Raw genomic sequence first — 22,921 nt, 5'->3', positions numbered from 1 at the left:
CACAAGACTAATCACTGTCATTGTGGCCTATTTCCATGGTAACTCGCCACCGAGCGGTAATTTAGCCTCACTAGCTAACAACAGAGAGCGAGTCATTATCTTAGCGCCAGGCTAGGGCCTCCTATTTACAGATTCACACCATGAATGAACAATTAGACAGCAGATTGCTGGCCTAAGTGGGGAAGACACAAGAAAAGACAGAGGGAGAGAGGAGACGAGGGCGAGTATGTGGTCACCCCACTGTCCGTCCGTCCACCCAGGAACGCACTGTGTGTTGCATTAATATAACATCATTAATGTTTTTACCCTTAAAGTGGTTCAGCTGAAAAATGTGATTTAAGCACAATTTACTAGTCCCGTGTTGTTCAGAAATCTTGGAAGACAACAGGGTTGCAAAGTGTGGTACTGTACATACAGATGAGTGACAGATGGAGGGAAAGTATGAAATGCTCCACTGCAATAGGAGGCAAAATACTAAACCATATAGTATCTGGTTAGAATAGACAATAATAAAAATAAAGTTGCATAAAATGTAAACACGTCAGCGGAAGAAGTTTATGGGTTGCATTGCAAAATAATTATGTGAGCTTGCACATGCTGACACAGTGTATTACCAGATGACAATCTGTTGCATTTTTGCAAAAGTTTAGTGAGATAAAACTTTTCTATCACAGGACTGTGTTTGCTGGTGTCCTCTGCATTGGTGGCCCCACTGCATCAGTACTGTGGCCTCTCTGGAATAAATAAGGGGGCTGGGTTTATTCAGCCGAAGCTAATTATTGTTTGAAGGTGTTGCACTTGAAAAATGCTAACGGAGTGGTTGGTCCAACAAAGCAAAGTCCTTAACTAATGCTGGGGTATTCTTGAAACAGACTGTCTGACAGCATCTGAATGCAAAACTGTTTATTACCACATTAATGGCATGTTAAAAGTCTACTATTATAGAAGGAAGCAGATGAATTAAAGGCATTCCTTCTAATCTTCCCAGAGGTGTTCCTAGTGCGTCAGATTTCATTCTGAGGAGCACTTCATCTGAAGCATGCGCACACCTTAAAGTTAGAATGAAACAAAAGCCGTGTGATGTGCGGTATTGTATGAAGGTGTGGTTTAAGGGTTTAAATCAGATTTTCAGTTGTGATTTGAATACTGAAAAGTGTGTGTGGATTAGTGAAAATGGCGACACTGAGCTGCGGAGCTGCAGACACACCTCCCCAATCTGTGTTGTTTTATCAGGAGGAGGAGAATAATGTACAAACTAGACCTCAACCACATTCTTTGTTTTTAACAGCTTAAATCCAATACACTCCTACTGTGAAGTTGCTCATGTTCAGGTGTGGTTTTTTTTATGGCGCGTGGGCTTAGTTACACACCTAAAATCACATTTGAGTTGGTACATTTATGTAGCTGTCCCCAAGTTCAACGTGAGACACTGTAAATATTTTTATGCGAGCACATAGAAGCATGTTCAAATCATGAAGATCAAAAACATTTCCTTAACGGCAGGAGTGGGAGACCTTTCAAATGCACTCACAAACAACGTAATCTTGGTCAGATTATAAAATATTGCTTGTGTTGTCGTTTAATTTGGAGGACTGGAATTAGCAACACATGTATGTTGAACAAAGCCCCGATCTTCCAACAGACTTCACCAACAATATTCTCTCTATTCACAGTTGACACCCCTCATGTGTCTCCCATTCCTCCCTGATCTCTGTTGTCCTTTAGTGGTGTTACCCCCCCAACACACTCACAAACATAACCACGCACACACACAACCACACCACACCAACCCTCCCCAAGGTCAGTCTTATTCAGATGGTACCATGTGTGAGTGTGTTTCCCATCTTTCTCCCTCTCTCTGTCTCTCTGTCAGGCCTTTTGTGTGTCTCCTTCTAAAGAAACTGTCAAGCCGAGGGACAAAAAGCATACTTTGTTTTGTTTTGTTTGCCTGTCTTAGTGTTTGTCTGAATGAGTGAGAGAGTGGAGTGGAGGAGAGAGAAGGAGAGAGAGGTAAAGAGAAAACGGTGAGAGAGTGAGAGTGAGTGGGGGGTAACATGTAATTTACTGTTTGCCCCACTCTACTGTACGTTGCTTTAGTTATGCTAATGCTGCTCTTTGTCAGGCTGAGGAGATAGCCATCAATCAGCTGTCAATTGGTCAAATGGAAGAAAAAAGACTGAGAGAGAAAGAGAGGGCCCCTGTTCCCGCCCTCCTTGTCCTCCTCTTCTTCTCCTTCTCCTCTGCTACCTAGCGGACGTGGGGGTCCTGGGAAAGCCTGGCAGTTAGATCCAGATCTGGATCTGGAGTCCAGGTGGAGCGCAAGAGGAAGATCTGAGGCAAAGTGCTATGAAAGTGCATAAAAAGTCTGTGCTTGAGTTCTTCTGACTAGCTGTCTATGTGATAAAAAGCCCCAAGAGTCTTGTTTTCTTGTTGTTGTTGTTGTCAGAAAGTGTTTTAAAAGAAGCATCTAATTGTAATATGACACATCTGGAAACTTACTGTGCCACTCACAGTTGTCAGCCGCTGTCAACAGAGGACAAACCCTTTATTATGCTAGCTAATGTTAGCGCTAAGATAAGCTAACAGGCCCATTAGTGCCAGTTCATTTAGCTCGTTAGCTGAAGCCTCGGGGCGGATGACATTCATTACATATCATTAGTGCACAATTAACATGTCTCGCTGTGACACCGTCGCTCCCAATGTTACACGACACTTTTAATCATGTTTTATGAAATGTTTCCGCTGGCGTGACATGATTTATGAGTTTTACATGACATGGCGTTCATTACATTAACCAGCTGTAATAATAAAAGCTGGTGCAGACTGATTCCAGGTCCAAAGTCAACATCCTGCACTGTCCTTGGAACTGAAAATTTGGGAGTGGCTTTTTAAAAATGATATTTTCCCCTTCAATAAAGAAATTTGTCATTCTATCACTCCCTTAGCATCTAATCTTCCAGGAATGCAAGTTACATTCTGCAGCACATTCCAGCACCAAGGTAAATTTAAAACAGATTCACTTCTAATTTTTAGAAAAACACAGACCAAACTGCTGTTTGTAAAAGCACTCAGTATAGTCATGGTGGTGATGAGGTGTGTCAGACTTAATCTGCATTATGACAGTTTTTAGTTCATATCATTTGCAAGTTTTTATGTGATTTGTTGCACTGGAGACCCAGTTTTCTTCCAGGAATGCATTAGTAGGGACTCTGAAAGTAGCTATATTTACAGGGGCTTTATGTCAGTTTGAGGCAGGTGTTTCTAGTCTATTTAAAGGGGCGCTCCACCAATTGCACACATCAAATTCAGTCTACTTGTCACTGGGAGCAACCACTCAGCTTGTTGAAACAGTTGTGTAATATCTTTTGTGAAAAATCTGACCGAATCCATTGATTTTTGAGCTTTATCTGCAGTAGAGAATAAAAGTCTCTGATTTTGTTCTTTTTTTTAGAATCTGTGTCTTGTGATTCCTCCAACATTATAGAAGTACAGTATTAAATTGGAGTATTTCTTTAATGATTGCATAAAACCTACCTTAAGCCTTTGTGTCAGATATGATGTCTCACATACAGTAGGATGTGCTCAGGTGCAAAAGGTTTGTTACATATTAATTTCTTAGAAACATAAATCTAAGCTCAAATTTAGATCAAGACTGGAGGATCATCTTATTAAAAAACTGCAACAACAGAAACTTTCACAACTAATTTAATACATTTTTTATTAAAATTGGCTTGGAATTATTGAATTAAACAGCATAATTTTCCAAAATGCTAAAATTTTATTCCATTGACTTCCACTTAAATTAGAAGGTCCCTTTAACAATCAGGACTTCATTTTTCTCATATTCCGGACATTTTATGTGAACTAAAATGCATCACTGTTTGATTTCACCAGAATATCATCCTTGTTTTTCATTTGCTTGAAGCAAAGTTGTGACTGCCATTACTACAGAACCATGAGAAATCCTTTATATACAAAGATCTAAGAATGCTTATGTCCAGACACTCACACACACACATACGGACACACACACAGACACAGACAGAGGTGCAAACGGTACTATTCTCTTTTTTCTCCCTATCACACTCACCCACCCATTGATCCACACACAGACACACAGATAGGGAGAGAGAGCAGTATTGATTTTGCTGTCTCCAGGTTGTTGTGAGTGTGTGTACTTGTGTGTGTGTGTGTGTATAAAAGGGATTAAGGCCCTCGCTCAGCTGTGATACCATCAGCCATCAACCCTGCTAGTCCGCTTCGGGCTTTCCCGGCTGCCGCATTGTCTATTCTGCTCCGCTATGTGAAAAATGTTGAATATCAACAATGGCTTTCAGTGGTGTATTGTTGAGTTTTTGTATGAACTAATCTTGCCTCAGTGAAAGAGACCTAGGTCTTGGACAAAACATCTAGAGCCACAGCATTCCTAGCTGGCTCTCCCCTTGAACACTGAGCAGAAGGCTGGGGCTGAGGGAGGCAGAGTAGAGGGGAAGGCAGGCTGGAGGAGAGGCAGGGACAGGGAGAGCCAGGGCCGGGGTAGGAGCTCCGACGCCGGGGGGTTACAGGGATGGGAGGCCAGGGGTGGCTGGGGGAAATGGTATGAAGGTGGGAGGGCAGGCAGGACACAGGAACTGAGCTAAGGGGGGAGAAAGGTGAGGGAGATGGAGGCTGCAATGAAGGTGCCATAGCTGGAGGAGGAATGATAGGCTAAAGAAAGGATGAGACAGAGGAGGAGGCCAGGTAGGGAAGGTAAAGTGGCAGTGAAGAAGAACCGGGAGAAAGAGTCAAGACAGACTAGGGTGTCAGGGGTTAGACAGAAATTTTACATGTACTGCGTAGAAATGCTAGATGATTATAGGAGAATACGGTTTTTAAACAGGAGAAGATTTATGGTAGAAACTAGGCTAAGCTGGGAGTTAAGACAGACAGACGGGCAGCAAGACAACAAGAGACCAAACAGAGGCAGAAAAGCTAGATAAAATCATTACTCCACCTCTAACAGTGGTGAGTCTGGGTTCCTTATCCTGACATGGATGTAATGCTGGTTTGGACAGCGGGTGATGTCCAATCAGACAACAGGACCACAGGCCTTGTCATGATGACAACCGTGACATCACTGCAAGGTAAGCTGAGTGGAAGACTGGCTGACTCTCTGACTGTGGTACCGACCACCCAAATGCGAGAATTAGTTGATTGGCTTTCTGAACGTCGTCTTATCTTTTCTTTTTCTCCCACTTTTTTCAAAACAATCCAGGTGTGGATGCAGATGTAGAGTGTGTGAGGAATAACTGGAGGGTTTCAGTGCAGGCCTTCCCAGCTGTGCTGGTGTTTTCATGCAGTTTTATCTGGTAAAAAATGCCTGTGGTGCAGCTCAAAGTGAGGTTTGCATCTCTGTGTGTGTGTTGCCATCTCTGCGGTCTCCTTCCTGTCCTGCTGTGTCTGTTGAGACTCCTGCAGACGGAGGGAAAAAGGGAGAAACGCAGAGGTGGGGCTGAGTCCATATGATTTTTGTTTCTCAGTGATGTATGATATATGTTCATGTTGGCATGATGGCAGAGTAACATTGTGTAGAATTGGGAGTTCTATGCAAAATTTGTTTTCTGTATTGCATTTTAGCAATTCAGCGGCACCAACGTAACATTCATCGTGCACACATTCACTCAGGGAGTTGACCAGTATGACCACAGCCATCTGTAGAGCAGGGTGTGGGGGTGGGGGTGGGGGTCCACCTGCTTTGCTTAAGGAGACACCAGCACTGATTAGTGAGTTAATTAATGTATTATACTACTCTATACATTGTGTTTATATCAGTAGTGTTTTTGCAGTTGATCATTTTATATTAACAGGAAGTGATACAATAATTGCACCATCAATCAAAATTACACTTAATACATGTCTTTTTTTTTTTAGCTGGTCCTGGTGTTATATGATTAGGCTGAGCTTTTTTCACTTTTCTTAGCACATTGCATTATGGGAGAAGAGTGTATGTCAATAGCAAAAAAACAGGTTGTTTAGTATTCATACTGTTGCTGCTACTGTAATAGCGTGTGCACTTTATTGTGCCACTTTTTCCAGTTTCAGCAAACTGCATACTCAGCCTGCTGAGAATGATCTGTGGTATGGTTTTAGGACACAGATCGTCTCCCTGCTCAGATTTTAACTTTGTCATTTCATGCCTGGAGCTCGTGGACTCCCTGACCTGCACACTGCAGTTCTGTTGCACTTTAGATCTATTCTACTTTGGATGTGTTAATTATCAAATCTTAAAATGCTAGAACATTAAATAAATTAGTAGTGAATATATGTAAGAACTTTGTATGAACACTTCCAGTGCAGGGAGAGTGTCCTCTTTTGCAGCAGTGAGAGTGACACGTAGTTTTGACAGTGCTGGCTTTTGTGTTACACTGTGGGGTCTGCAAGGGTCAAAGTGGTGTGTGTGTGTGTGTGTGTGTGTGTGTGTATATGTGGCAGTTAGGGGTGAGTGCCACTGAAACCTGGAATTGAGAGATGGTTGGCTTAACCCTTCACCCCCAACACACACACACACGCACATGTGCACATGAGTGCAGTCTAATCGGTGGCCCCTGGTGATTTGTCCTCTCAGCTTGAAGCGATGTCATTCCTCTCTGCTCTCCTCACAATTATAGCCCTGAACTGAACTAGAAAATTTGATCCTATCTAGCAATTAGTTGCGAGGCCACTGCCTGTGTGTGTGTGTGTGTTTCAGTTCTTGTGAGTACTGAGCAGGAAGACTGAAGTTGGCATCAGCCATATAGTGATTTTGTTTGTGTTTCTGAGATGTTGTCAAATTAATATTTTTTACTTTTTTGTCTTTATTATATCAATGGATTGAGTCTCACACCAACAGTGCTGAGACAGCATCTATCTGAGCCCCTTGTAAAGTTGAGGCAACATGCTACTCTCTTTTTGTCTGGTCAGTCTAGAAGAGAATTTCTAGTAGAAATTTCTTTGAGAAGTTTAAATTTTAGCACAGTTTACACATGATAAACAGCGCTACTTTGTACATTGAGCTGCAAAGCAATAAAGAAGATTTTGTGCCAAATGAAGAAACACAGACGCTGAGGAAGGTCAAGTGGAGATTCTGTTTCTCTGTTTAATATATAGAATTATTAAACATCAAGATATCTGCGTTAAACTACTATTAACTTGGTGTAGTCATTGTATGTTAGAAATAAATGTCAAGGATGTCATTTTATGTAGCAAAGATATTGTCTTAGGGTAGTTATAGTGAAAGGGACATATTTTTATTTGTGAAAATCTGTTTGTTTATCTCCTGGACAAACAGTGCCCTCTTCCTACAGTGTTTTGTGTTGTAAAGTATGACAAAACGTCAGCACAAAATCCAAAACTGGGCAGTACTCATGTTTTTATCTTAATATACATAAAAGTAATGGATTGAAACATTTAAATGGGACCCTTAATGCCTATAAGTAGTTCAAATTTGTACATTAAAATACTTATAATTTTATGATTTTTCTGAAAGTGCTCTGGAAAATGCATAATTCCACTCTCATGCCAAGCAATGGCATGACTGAATAGCCTACTGTGCCCTAATTATAACAGCACGTCACCTGCCTGGCTGAAGCAAAGTAGCCTCACCATAAGCCTATAAATAGAGGTAAAGACATTGTCTGGTTCAGTAGGTTTAAAGTAATAAAATGCAAAGTCCTTCCAAGTGTCACAAATACAATGTGTAAGGACGAAGTGGTCACGGGAGGAGAGAGGAGCACTGTGCAGGGGAGGAGGGAAGGTTTTCGTGGCCAGAGGTACAGCAGGCCTGACTGGGCAGCGACAGAGACCCTTAGTGCTGCCTGGCTTCCTCCTAAAGACTCTATGCGTCCCCCTCGTGCACGTTGCTCCAGGGTCTCCTTCCTCTCGTTTTCCATCACTCTCTCCTTCACTTTCCTCTCTCTTCCTTTTGTCCCTTCCCTCCTTCACCGTCCAGTTCTTCCCGCTTGCTCTCTTCTTCTCACTCCACTCCTCCATTTCTCTCACTTCCTTAGCTTTTTTCCCCTCCCCGTCTGGGCCATTACAGACACTCAGCGGCGGGCTGAGAGGCGGGGGTGGGTGGCTGCAGTGGTGGGATGAGGAGATTGAGAGGGGGACAAAAGCCCTAGGATGCGGCGGCCCGACGAGAGTGGCTGCCTTTGAAAAGAAGCTGGACGGCTTCTTAATGCAGTGAGTGGACAGACAGACTCGGGTAGATAGACAGAGCAGACTCAGCTCTTTATCCTCGTCCTTTAGCTGATGCCTGTTTTGGCCAAAAAAGCACATCATTCGCCTTGTGCCCTTCCTGCTGCGCCTGATGTTTTATCCAACATGCTAAGATGTGATGGAGGGATAGGTGGAGGGAGGCGGAAAAGAGACACTTAAGAGGCTGACGGGTGAAACTTTTCTGCTTCCTAAGAGGAGGAGAGGCAAACATGTAGATGGCATAGAAGTGTGCGTACCTCCATTTCTTTCACAGGTTGCATCTCTTTTATTGTACATTAAGACATAACACATTAGTGTTTCGCTGTTCTGTTGTTAATGTTTAGGGAGTAAATACTGGCAGTGGATGCAGCACATTAACAGAGCTGAAAGCGCTGCATGCAGGTTTTTACAAAACTGCTTTTAACAGCTAATAAAACCGCCACCCTACAATGCTAAAATGCAAACATGATCAAACTGGTATCTTGTTATGATGATATTTTTGGTCCTAAGCACTTTTTGCTTTTTTAACTTTTTTCTCGCAGTTAAGAGATCAATAAATAATAAAGTAAAATAATTGTACAAATCCATAACTCTTTGTGACACACTATCAAGGACAAACAACTCATTCCTTCAAAAGCTTCAGTAGTAAACAGATGAGCTGAATGGATTTACTGGCCCACTCCCGTCTTTTATCAACCTAATTCTCTGACCAATTATGGCAGTTTCTATTCGGTGGTATTACTTCACTCAGATGGGAGGGGTCCTCTAATGATATTTTCTGCCTACATTTATTTACTTGTGTGGGCTGTCTCTTTGTTGTGGGTGGTGTAGGAGTGTTATTATGGATTTGGCTGTGAGAGCTTAGCTGCTCTGCGATTGTGATATCAGCTGGACTTTGATCAAATGCAACAAGCTCTAAATCCACTTTAATCAGAGCAATGCTGGTTTGTAGACGAGGAGACTTCACAACAACTGCAGCTCAGGGACGTTTCTGAGAAACCAGGGGAATAAGCACAGACTTATTGGCACTTTTGTATTTGTGCCAGTAAACTTTAATGAAGTTAAGGTTGCACTGGAAACAGTTTTGGAGGTTGTAATCTGGAAACAAGGTGTGTTACTGTATTAACTAATTACCTGTTTTAAGACTTTAAGTATTTCAGTTTAACATTAGACTCCCCTCACGTGCCGGGAAGCGTTGCAGCCACTTGTACCATTAGCTTATACTAGCCTCCTGCTTTCTTTATTTCCTTTTATTTATTGCATTACATTATGTAACATAAAGACACATGTATACTAAAACTGTATACCAGTTTATCTGCTCTGTTGTTGAAACTTTGTTTTGAATGTTGAACCAACGATGTCTACAGATCTTGTGCGAACAGTGACAGTGTGCATCAGTGGGTCAAACACAAGAAGAACACAAGTTCATACCCAGGGTCAGATACTGGGTTTATGTGAGAAGACAGAGCAGATTCACCTGTTCAGCCACTGAGCCCAGAGGTTGTTGTTGCTGCTTCATGACCCCACATCAGTGAAACTAAACTTAAAGCTCAGTAAAATCAAAGAAGCGTGTTTGTTTTTATATCTTAATTTGATTGAAAACTGATTCACGGATGTATTGCTCTGCCTGCAGCGATGTATTCTAGAGTGTGTGTGCATATTAGCAGAAGCATGGATAGACTGTCAAACAAAGAGGTTAGAAGAGATGGCAGGGGATGGGTTTATTGCACAACAATAGGTTTATAAGGCTTAAACTGATCTGCAGCATACCTACAACAACAGCCAAACACCCACACACACACACACACACGCAGGCATTGCACATATACATTCATACAGCGGCACCAACCATCCTTAACATGTGCCAGCAAATCACACACACACACACACACAGTGAGAACAGTCAAATCCAGTTTGCCCTCTAATTCCAGCCAAGTCAGTTTACTGTAGCCACACACACATACTGCCCAACAGCTAAAACCCTGGGATACTCAGGCCAACTCCTCATTTAACACAGACACACACATACTGTATGTAAAATGTGACCACACAGCTTAGCCCCCCAGTAAGACCCACAGAGCTGAACTTATAGCTGTGTATATGTGTTCACGTCGGTCAGTACTGAGACTGTTCCCTGCAGTTGGGGAGTGCGGATGGAGGGATAGAGAGGCAGAGAGAGAGAGAGAGAAAGAGGATTAGAGTGATATGGAGACAAAGAACAACAATAGTTTGTCACATTTTGTCAGAGAGGATTTTATGGAAAAGCTGATTTGGAGTCTGCTACCAATAAACAACGATCGGAAATAAGGGATTTATTACTAAATCAGTTTGAGAATATGCATGAAGTTTAACAATGCCTAAGTGTGTGTGATACTTTCTAAATGTGATTGTGTTCAAATGAACTCGATCAACATCTTAATCAGTTATTTTACTTTGGAAGCATGAGCACTGTACATGCTACACCAACTACTTTGCACCAATTGCTGTTACTGAAACTTAACTTGTTGATGGTATTTACTCTCCATTGTGTCCCTGCTGCTCTCTAACACCAGTTAGTTGATCAAAATATCTAATTTACCAAAACATTTTGTTTGTCAGTTGAGGCATTATTGCTGTTTTTACCTTTTCTGCAGTATCATAGCCTCTTAAATTCAGGCTGCTTTCATGCAGAGTTTAGTGAAAATGTTGCCAGACCAACAGGCAGTGGGAGCTTTCAGGCACCGGGGAAACAGCAGGATCGGTTTGAAGTGAATGAAATGATTTAATGTTTCAGAGTTGGCCTCGCCCCCGGGGAATGGAACGATATGGGCTCCTAATTGACACCGGGTCAACTGCCTCCCTCTCTCACACACTCACACACATCTCTTCAGTATCCAGACCAATGCAGTGCTGGTCGGAGCCAGACAAACAAAGGCCTGCGCTGTCTGACTATAATGATGGATGACCACCAGTCTCATATTTTATAGGGATTTCACAAGAGTCAGTTCATTCCCAGACTGAACTACAAGTCAATAGCCTTCTATCAGAGCTCCCAGAATCCCTAAAATGACATGTTGCAGAATTCGTGAAAAAAACAGAAGAAATGTTTTATGATTTCATTACGCTTAAATAAGCCATTGATAGAGCAGCAGTTAATGACAGCTGAATGTGATTAGCAGGGAGTGGAATGTTTCACTGTCAGTATTAGCTGATTGACAGAACCCCAGTGGTCATCATTATTCACTTTTAGATTGTATGGACATATTACACACAGCAGTTGTCATGTGAAAGTGTGTTTTGTGCTTTTAGTGGAGTAAATCTCTGTATTAACACGTCATTTAGTCTGTTATTTTGTCCTGAAGTCTTGTTTTCTAAAGACAAGCTTAAATAAGCTGCTAATGGACTGGAATTATTACACTTCCATTCAAATCAATCTATTTGATGCGCTTTGTAAAATCAAAGGTAATTTTTTTTGTGATATTAGTGTGACAGTCTGCTCTATTCTGCCTCTTTTTAATACTGTATATTGATAATCATTTCTAGAAAATAACATGGACAGTAAAACCTGAATTGCGGTGCACTGTAGGCATTTTAGATGCTGATCATATAATTCCATTGTCCACAGTTGGAGTCCAGTCTGCGATCTTTATTGTCATCACTTCCCTCATTTCCTGTCACATCTTTTCTGCTCACTGTCAAAATAAAGAAAATGCTGGAAAGAACTTAAACATATACTGAGAGTCTTAAAGTCCACATGACTTGTGCATTGTGAAGAGTGATGGTATTTTACTGTGCCAGACTAAAGCAGAACTATTAATACAAGTTATGTGTCATTATATGCTATAAGTGAAAAGATATAGCTGACTTCTTTTTCCTAATTTTCTGATCCACATTTTAAAGATGCTCCATAAAGATTAATCTAACACAAAATCCACATTCTTAAGTAGTAGGGTCAAGTAAATAACATCACTCTGACTTTGACTTGTACACCACTCCCCTGATGTGCAAGGCAGCATCACATCCAGTAAGATAACCTACTAGTAACACATATCGATCCATCCAGCCATTAGCAACACCACAGGGTGACTGGAGCCAATCCCAGCTGACACTGGGCGAGAGGTGGTGTCCACCCTGGACAAGTCGCCAGTCTATCACAGGACTGATTTACAGACCGTGCTTTGACAACACAGGGTAGAGAGGCTGCAATAACAACAGAATGGCTGTAGGCAGCAGAGAGTCATGGAGGGAGCAGTGTAGCTGAGAGACACTGCGTCATGTCCCTGGATTTATCAAATAAAATCTTGTAAAATCTGTGTTAAATCTTACTTAATGCACCTTTGATGAGCTTCTGTTTTTCACTCTGCTTCAGACATTCAAACTGGGAGCTGCCCAGTGCAGCCAGCAGCTCATCTTCACTTCAGTTCAGCTTAAGAGTCAGTGCTTTGGAGACAAAGAGTAGTGTCTCACTTTCAGCTGTGCAGTTTTAAAAATTTCTCCACACATTTGAACTCATCCCAACACCTAAGTGACCTTGTAAACATTTGCAAAAATAAAAGAGGAGGCATCTTCATTATTTCTCCAGTAACCTTCAGGCACACAGTTCACATCCCCAAACAAGCTAAAATCTGCTGAATTTAAGAGACCCGTAGATGGAAGCCGTGATACCAAGAGAAATGAATGCAGGTGTCACAGACGACACCACCAGATGATGAGCTCCCTCCATGACATTTTCAACCCTCCGATTTATAACGTACAGCAAGAAAACATGTCGTGCACATCTGAACAGCACCACGATGACATCTAATCAGATACCAGAGGAGATGATCGTGTCAGAGCGTAGAGAAAACACACTGATTCCCCACCGGCTGTATTGTCACTAAACGCCACTTCTCTCTATGGACTGTAAATGATTTAATTTGAGCGCCAGATGTGGCGTTTAGATTCTGCTAGTGCTTGTTGAGAGAGACAGAGTGAGGAAGAGAGAGGGAGAGAGAGGGAGGGATACAGAATGAGGAAATGACAGGAAGGAGAGAAACATCTTGGCAGACCGACAGCCAACAGCAGCCCAGGCACTTGACAGAGCTCTCAAACACCATGATTGTGTGTGTGTGTGTTTTCCCACTTGTGTATCATGGCAGCTGAATGAAAATCAATCTGCTTCTACATCTGCCATCTTGAGTATTGGGGAGTGCAGATGGGCCTTCCCTGTCACACTGAGCAAGCTGGCAGCCGACCAGCTCAGGTCTTTCCACCTCTTCTTTCCTCTCTTTTCTAATCTCATCCTCTTCTTCTCATCCCTCCTTCTTCCTCCTCTCCTCTCCCCCAGTCTTCTCCTTGCTAATCAGATGCCGGGCTCTGAAGAGGACTTTTTTTCCTGCGTTGACGTCTCCAAGTCACTCTGACAGCAGATGTTTGGGGCCTTTCGAAGCTGCAATCTGGGCTCTAATCACCCTCATTGATGGCTCCGAGGGCCCCTGTTGCAGCTCTGAATGGCAAATTAAAGCATTTTTTAGATAACGTCGGTAATTGGCTAAATCGTTTATAAGCCCGGAGATCACACTTTTAATCTGCAGCCTAACATGACGGATCATGAAACCGAGACGGATCATGTCTGTGCGTGTTTGTGGCAAGCTTCCTTGCCCCTCCGCCCCATTTTGGTCCCTTTGCTGATATGTACAGTATGTTTGATGCTCAATGATTTGCCCATCAGATTAACAAACACTAATCATTCTCTGTGCTGCAGTTTGTCTCTGTGTCAGGCTTCCCTGCTATCCCTCTCTCCTCTCTCTTCTCTCATCTCCTGAGCCTATCTCATCTCTGGCATTAACTCCATTAGCCTGGTAATTGGCTCTTAAAGTAGCGGCCACAGGCTCCGAAGGCCACTTAATGTCCCCCTCTTTTCCCTTTTTTTTCCAGGTCGATCATCTACCTTCCTCAGTAAATAGCTTTAACTAGTCCTGTATAGCAGTCTAAGGCTACATTAGTGTTATCCTCCCCTCTCAGCCCATTGCCAGGTTTATGAGTCCTGATCTTTGGAGATGATATGGTTAAGTGAATATTTTTTCCTCACATCACTCCAAAATGGGGCTCCAAATAACCCCCAACTGTCACAGATGAATATGTAAATTCTGCATATGGAGATCTCCCTCCAATTTTAACTGAACCACTGAAACTAAATCTCTATTTAAAAGATGTGGATGTGGAAAGTCAGGCCTTCCTTTTCATTTCCATATAGAAGATAAAATAAAATGTCAAAGCATTTCTCTCTAATGTGGGAATTCAAAAGGTTGAGGCAACAGCACTAAGTTTTCTTCTGCAGTGTCTCTATCAATTTAGTGTTTTATCCTTGGGTTAAATGTACCAGCACTGGTTTGTCTTACTTACTAAACACTAAGGTCAACCCATTTTTGATTTATGTATCATTCAAAATTCATTTTCACTTCTCACCTATTGGTTTCATGAGTATTAATAAAAGAGAGCAGAACTCAGAAGAGTCCACCTGCTATCTGATTCATTTCTGCACTATTTCTTAACTGTTTTAAGCATTTAAGGGTTGATGGAAATTTATAAGATAAGAAGGGTAAACCTTGAGATAATCTTGATTTTTATCTCAAAAGTTAATGCTGAAGTAAAATGTTGCACATTTATATACATTTTTGATGTTTTGACCCTGGTAGGCTAGTGGTTAAGACACAGCGCTCTCGCTGCTGCAGCCCGGGTTCAAATCAGGGTTGCGTCAGGAAGGGCATCCGGCGTAAAACACGTGCCAAATGTCAACATGCGAGTCGTCAGTGTGACAACTCGCTGTGGCGACCCCTAAATGGGAAAAGCCAAAAGTGACTTTCTTTCTTTGATTTTTCTTGTGAAAGCCTAGTTTTAACTTTTCTGGTCAGTTAAAATATTGTAGTAGTATCTAGAAGGTTTAGAGGAAAAAACTGGAAGGTTTAACCTAAAGTCTAAAACAAAAGCAGCACATTACATTCTTTCTGTGTGAAGCTCCATTCTTGACCTTGGAAACCAACTTTGCCAACATTTGTTGTGTGTGTGTTTTCAAATGTATTTCAGCCAGTCAGGTTTAAATAAGCATTAAAAAGAGAAATAACGATTTACTGTAAGAAGGATGGGTTATTTAAGAACATTGTATTATTTGGCAGCATGGTGGTACGGTGGTTAGCGCAGTCGCCTCACAGCAAGAAGGTTCCAGGTCTGCATCCCGGCTGGCCCAGGGCCTTTCTGTGTGGCGTCTGCATGTTCTCCCTGTGCCTGCGTGGGTTCTCTCTGGGTGCTTTGGCTTCTTCCCACAGTCCAAAGACATGCAGCATAGATTGATTGGCGACTCTAAATTTCTCCTAGGAGTGAGTGTGTATGTGTAGTTGTCTGTCTCTAAGTGTCAGCCCTGTGATAAACTGGAAACCTGTCCAGGGTGGACCCCGCCTCTCGTCCAGTGTCAGCTGGGAGTGGCTCCAACACCCCCATGACCCTATTCAAGAATAAATGGTATAAATAATGAATGGATGGCTGTGATATTATTTAATGTTATAACATTACATATTTTACTTTTTTGTGTTTGGGCTTTTTGTATGTATGTTTATGAGCAGTGTGTGACATACAGTAGGTCTCAGGCCCCTGATTGACAACTTGGCTCTTCTGATAATCTCAAATTCAATTTTAAGGGAATCTCTGATATGGGCCCAGTCTTGACTTGCATGTAAACTCATAACCATTAGGTTGTTTCAGTAAAAGTATATTGTAATCTGACTGCAGCCTGCTGGAGTGTGCGGGCCTGTTGAAGATGCATTACCCACTTTATCTACACCTACAGCTGCTTTTGTCAGGATCAAACATCATAAAATGCAAAATTACACACAATGTACACTACCTGTCAAATGTTTGAGCACACTTTACCTTTCAATTCAATGGGAAAGTGTGTCCAGACATTTGACTGGTAGTGTGTATCCATGTGGTAGTAACGAAGCTATGTCTCTATGACTGACTTTACCTGCTGTCATTAATGCCTGTAACATGATTGATCAGGACATCTGTATTTGTTATTTATCATGGCTCACAAGCTGCCTTCATGTGTTATTTTGTGTGCCTACAGTATGTGTAAGTATTGGATGTGAATTTGTTGTCATATCTGCGATTCGTAAAGACTTCAGCTCAGCAGTTGTGTGGCCAGATGTTTATTAAGTTCACATCATGTTTAGATTTGTTCCCTTCAGATGTTGAGACAGACATTTAGATTCACCCTGCAGGTTCTCTAGCTGGCTGGATGGTCATTGTTTAGGCATCAGGACGTCTGGACTTATGAGGTTGACGGTGACATCAGGTCACGTAGCGAATGTTTGACACCAAGGTTACCCTGCAGAAACATTTGTCTTGCTGTTTGATGGTTCTCTTAATTCTTCAGACCCCTCTGTCTCTCTGCGGCCCCATGTATGTGTGCTGTTTTAGCAGAGCCTTTCTATCTGTTGTATGAAACTTTGATGTCTCATCTAAACAGAGCAATTAGTTAGCGATAGAGGAGCCATTGGTGTGAAGAGATACCAGCCTCCACCCCCACCCCAAGAGAGAGACAAATCAATCAATAACCTGCTTATTTATTTACATCCTTATCGTCTAATTTAATTGCTGGGTCTTTTGTATGTGCGGAGTTGTGGAGGGTGGTGGTGGTGAGGGAGAGATAAATAAGGTGAGGGTGGGGGTATGTTGAAGAGTTGAAGAAGGAAAGGAGCAGCTGAGTTTTGTCTTGTTGTTTTGTGTTTGTGTTGTTTTATCGCCCATGCGTAGCAGAGTTTTGCAGAGAGGCGTTTCACGACACAGCTCCATGTGACAGCCTCTGCAGTGTCTCTGAGTGTATTTACTGCTGCAACACTGCCTCCATTGGTTCCTGACTCTAGAAGAAGCAAACACACACACATTAGAGGAGAGAAAGAGAGAGGAAGAGCAACCCTTGCACAAATTATCAGAAAGAAAAAATTTAATTAGCAATATAAATGCCAGGCGGAGTACATTATGTGCAATTGTCTTGCTATCTTTCCAGAAATTAGTCTTTTAAAATGAATTTGCTGTATTAATCATCTCCTGAAATATTTTTTGATCACTGAATTAATAGTTTTGCATTGGGGTGCCCTGTTTTTTTTAGGTATTCATTGACATAGGTGATTGCCTCTTAATTATGACAGCGTCCTCCTCCTATCCGCGCCTATTAATTCCTGTGTTGTGGCGTCGCCGCAGCCCGCTGCCTGGCCCTGTATCTACTAATTACTTCTCTAATTGAATTTGCTGTCTGTTGCCAGGCTGTTTTTTAAGTGGCTGTTTGTTGCTGGGCCTCATTGTGTCTTTGTGTGACAGCTAGCTGCTCGCTGGCACGCTGACGGGAACAGGATGCACTCTCTCTCCCTGTATTCATGGCTCCCTCTGTATCATTACCTATACCTCCCAGACCTATGTAGTGTTTCCAGTAGAATTGAAGGAGGGAAATTAATTAATGAGAGCTGGTGAAACAATTACACGCTCCTCCCCACTCGCCGCTGCCCGTCACCCTGCTGTCATTGGTTCAAGCCTCTGTAGGATTGTTGTGACTAAGAGCCCGCCGCTCTTCAACTGGCAATTCAAGATGCCTCTGGCAGGATGATAAATAGCATACAGGCCAGTTATTTAGCTCCTTTTCCATCAAGACACAGTTCTTCAAGCCTCAGCCTCCGCCACCTTTATTCTGTCTCGACTTGAAGTTGTTACAGTTTTTCTACCATGATATGTAGTTGATATAGTAAACCTGTTGCTTTAATATAAATTTTAATCTTTTAAATTAGAAATATGCCCTGAAATTTTAGTTTGCTTTACTGGATAAGTGACACAGTTTCCAATTAAAGCCAAATAGCTTTTTAATTTAAACTTGTTTTGGTGCTACTGCATTCATGTGGAACTATGTCACTCCAATAGTGCAGTTTTCAACTTTGCAGAAAACAATAAAATTTCAAACCCTGAACATGACAATTTTGTTTGTGGTATAGTCTTGATCTGCTGTTGGTGACCGGCTTCATGTTCATTTTCCTCCTTGTTTTTCTGCAGTTTCATAATCAATAATTAGAATATCACAAACCAGTACTATTCTGATAAATTCTTCTCACTGGCCCTGAGCAACCTGCATCCATGAATTCACATTAACTCATCTCTACTTACAAAGCGCTTTGCACACAAAGCAGCAGCTCTAAAGTACATTACAGCGCGGCAAGAAAGATATGTCCAAAAGAAAGCAGACAAACATGAGAAAAATAAAAAGTAAACATAATATACTGACAGATCTCACTCTGTACTGATTTGAGTGGGCAGCGTAGACCTAAAACCGGCCTGTCACAATTTAGTTACACTCTGCTGAGTGACATGGGCGTTTATTTATGATTCAACCGATATTAATCAATTATCACTAAAAAGTATATTTCATTTCTCTGTTACTCTCTCTCTCTACCTTCATCTTGCTGTTTTTGACTAGTCAAAAAGTCAGTCTTCATTTTTAATGTCAAACATTATAAGAAATTTCCACCCCTATGCATACTCTGATATTAGTACTAGCCTCCAGTTTTTGTTGACAGTATAAGTGAAGATTTACAACATCATACCGACAGTTTTGTACTTCCTGAGCCACTGAAAAGTATGTACTGTGTATATTTTGGAGTTTTTATGGCTGAGGACCTGAAGAAGTTACTGGCTCTTGTTAAGTTCCTAAAATGTTCCTGTACTCCTAGATGATTAATTACATGGACAATTGTGGGATTTTTTTAGTATATTACTTGTGTGGTGTAGAAGAGAATTATTTACTGCTTGCAAACCAATGATGGTAAGATGATGTCATGGGGTAGGACTGGATAAGTCTGACTTCTTCCTACTCCATTCAAGCATGTACTAGGTATAAGCAAATTGATATTGGATTATGTGTAAAATTATGTGTGTTGTCATATCAACTGTTTTTACATGCTTGAAAGAATAAATCAAATCAAAATCAAATCAAATCAAGGTTCCTGCATTGGAAACAGACTAGTTGTACCAGCTTCAAGGCCTGTCTTTAACAAGTCAATGATACTCGGTCCAGAAAACTCTGCCCTGACAGGCCCTCAGTCATTGAGTAGTACTAGACATCATTTTCTGGGGCCAGATATATGGCTCAAGAGTGATATTTTGACCATTGGTACCTCCTTTTGAAAGCAAATGGATTCCTAAAAGGGTTTTTGAAAAGTTCCTGCAGTGGAAAAGTGTACAGCAGTGGATGAGTGATGAGTAGCTCATCTTAAATGTGGGATTACATGAATGTGATGGACATTAATACAAGGACATTATTATTTTCAAAGAACGAATAACATTCAAGCATATTGTAGTTATTGTAAAAGGGGGTACGTAGTGGATATACAGACTCTTGGATCTTAATCTTAATGGCAAAAGCTTATAACAACTATTTAACAACTTCTAGAGTGATTACAGATTAGTTTTGAGGAATGTGGATCTTGTATGTTGTCTTTCTCTCATCAGTGAAATGTTAAAATAACCCCAAAGTTTTGACGACAGCAGGATCTAATACAACATTACCACTCTTGTTATCAAGCCGTCTTGGTCAAACCATGCTTCTTACTTACATCCCACCCCTCAGCATCCTCTCCTCCATTCTTCAGTTGATTACCCTCCTCTCCTTTCCTCCCTCCTTATATCCTTACCCAACCCTCACCCTTTCAGCTATCTGTGAAAACTTTGTCTTCTCCTGCCTCTCTTGATATTGATCCTCTCTCCCCCTCCTTCTCCATCCATCCATCTCTCTCCCACCTCCTCTCTCCTACTATTGATCCCTCTCTCCCTCCCCCACTTCTCTCTCTCTCTCAACTTGCTGCTATCTCACTCGGCCTTTGTCTTCTTATCGAGGTTTTGGGGTTTATTCTGGCTGGCTGCTGTTATTGACAGGCCTCTCAGTCCATGGCCAACTAATGCATCCCTAATCCCACCTTTGTTACTCTCTGTCTCACACACACACACACACACACACACACACACACACACACACACACATCCATACATACGTTATACCACCGCATGAGTGTGTGCAAGGTAAAAAGGGGCCACGTGGATGTTGATCCCAGCTTTCTGTTTGTTGGGAAAGCCATCTATCAATCAAAAAGGGCCTGCTGTCTGTGTGTGTTTGCATATATCCCTGTGTGTGTGTGTGCGTGCACGTGTGAGAACATGCATGCGGGCCTTGAGTGACAGGCCGAATCGTGGCTGAGGACGTTTGATAAGCTTGTATTGTCGGCCGTCGGTCTCCCACCAGCACCACCTCCCTCCACACCTCCACCTCGATAAGAAATACATTCGACTAGAGCTGATAACGGTGTCGGGAGCAGCAAAGCCCCACTCTAAAGAGACTCACACACACACACACACGTACACAACGCCACGGGGGAGGTGTCTTTCTTCAAACACCTTGGCTGTATATGATACTCTCAACAAACAGCGACGACAACACCACTCAGGAAAAAAGATTCAGATATCGTGTGTGTGTGTGTGTGTGTGACAGAGAGTGTGTATGCAGGGAGAATGATGTGCGATATGGCTGGAGGATATGCTAGGTTTATTGAATAAGGTCTTAGTGATAGCACCAAGTGTATGTGTATGTTTGTGTGTGTGTGTGTTGTAAACAGCAGAGAAAGAATACAGTAATAGGCTTAGAGCGGCTGAGGCGGAGTGTCAGGCTTAACAAACAACACACACTCTCAAAGACTGACTGACAGCTGTCTCTCTGTGTGTGCGATACATGTGTGAGCACATTCACTCTGTTAGTTGGCAGCTTATTAGGCATTCCTAGCTAAAACTAATGCAGTTTAATCCAACATCTTGCAGCAAATCCTCCCTTGATGATGGTGATAACATTCTGTTTTCATTAAAACTTTTTAGGGAGGTTGTGATTTAACTGCATGTGTCATTTTGGAGGCTGCAATGTGTGATGTTATTGATAGGTGTCTGTATTATTAGGTCCACCCCATTTGGAGCCAAAATAACAGAAACACCTGCCTAAGCTGCCAAATGAGTGCAACTGCAACGCCTTGTGGGAGACTCTTGGCTCATGCATTGAGTGCATGGCAGAGTGCGCACAAGTACGAAGTAGGTTGACAGGCAGGTAGGCCATCCAGTGGTTTTGTTCAGCTGGTGAATTACACTAATAACTCAACAATTGGAGTGATGGTGTTCATCATATGTGATAAATATTGAAACTTGTTTTAAAGATTGTGTAATGTGCTATTTATCTATTGATTACCTTTCAAAAATGTTGTGGAGGAGAACTGTACGTGAATATTTTCCTGAATGATCTGTGTTTTATGAATGTCTGATAAAACAAGGACCAGGTTTACAAAATGTCAGTGTTGTTGTGGAATCTGGTGAGTGTGCTAAATCCATCAGCATCTGTAAAATCACAATAAAATAAGCGCGAATACTGTAATTAGTTATACAATATTAGCTTCACATTTTCACACTGACACAACAGAAACACGAAGAGAAGAATGTTGTCAGATAGTTATTTTTAATTGATGAAATGAGAATAAGGAAAAATCTTGATGAATGTTAATGGCATACAATGAATGTAATGGAGAAAATTTTACAGTCATAAAGCTGTTCAGAAATTGGAGGTTGACAACATCAATGTGTGGGATATTCACTTCAGAAAAAGAAAAGAGGTAGAAAGATTAAAAAAAAAAGGTTGGACATACACAACATTTGTACAAGTTGTCCATTACTGCAGTGAAAGAACAGTGACCTGTGAAGAGATTTCAGGAATAGAGCCAGAACATGAAGTGAGGGGAGGACCAAGGAGATAAAGGAAGAATGAGAGAGAGCGAAAAAGATAAAGAGAGTGAAATTACCAGAGGGCAGTGAAAAGAGGGTTATTGTGCATGTGCATTAACAGGGTGTATGATGAAGTTAGTTTTTTGTGTTGTGTGCAGTGACTAGGGGCTACAGAGTCAGGAAGAAAGAGGGAGGAGAGGGGGAAAATCAATGGCAAATTATATGTGCTCAGCTGGCCCATTGTACAGTATGGCTGCTATATTCTAAAGAAGGCCAAGATGATGCAGCCAAATGGTGGATGGGCTCCAAGATCATTTTTATTGATTCTGAGGAGCCGTCAGTGGAAGACAGGGAAGAGGAGGAGGACATGGCTGTGTGATTGTGTGTGTGCTGACGTTGGGATGTGTGTCACGAGGCCAATACAATACCCCCAGACCCCGGCTTTTTGTCCCTGTTCACACATTAACAACACAGCCCGTGCCACTGCTTTTCATTTACATTAGCGTCTGGATGGGCGAACGAAGGACACAGAGAGAGAGTTTTCCATTAAAGAACTGGTCTGGAAGTAGATGCGGCATTGTTTGGGTTTGGGAGCCCAGAAATATTTGGTATTGGGGTTGATGGTGTGAACATCAGAAGAGTCCTCTAGTTCTCCACATCAGAGATAATGGGTGCAAAGCTGTTATGAAGATTGGATTTGGTGGTTGTCTGTGTATTAGAGGGAGCAGAGTGATTTTTAGGTACTTTGAAATTATTAAAGTATCCAGTCCAAAAGACATCAGCTCCATTGAAGCCTGAAGCCCTTAAGCCACATGTGTCAAACACAAGGCCCACGGGCCACATCTGGCCCACAAGATCATTTTATATATATTTTTTTTTAATGGCCCGGCGATATGAAGCGCCG

General features: G+C 41.9%; 1 long non-coding RNA gene across 2 annotated transcripts in view; it reads left to right on the top strand.

Moving 5' to 3' along the window:
* Positions 1–22,921, top strand: part of LOC109969870 (uncharacterized) — a 155,587-nt gene that overhangs the window by 74,174 nt on the left and 58,492 nt on the right. Inside the window, exon 1 of one of the 2 annotated variants that reach the window (XR_002276328.1) lies at positions 4,490–5,123. The exons of the other annotated variant lie outside the window; for it this stretch is intronic. This is a non-coding gene — a long non-coding RNA (uncharacterized LOC109969870). Of the gene's footprint in view, positions 1–4,489; positions 5,124–22,921 lie in introns of those variants that run through there. 2 annotated transcript variants of the gene reach the window in all.

Source organism: Monopterus albus, unplaced genomic scaffold (genome assembly GCF_001952655.1).
Source record: "Monopterus albus unplaced genomic scaffold, M_albus_1.0 scaffold184.1, whole genome shotgun sequence".
NCBI lineage: Eukaryota > Metazoa > Chordata > Actinopteri > Synbranchiformes > Synbranchidae > Monopterus > Monopterus albus.
The sequence above is the reverse complement of the archived record's forward strand: the minus strand, read 5'-3'. Positions and strand labels throughout refer to the sequence as shown.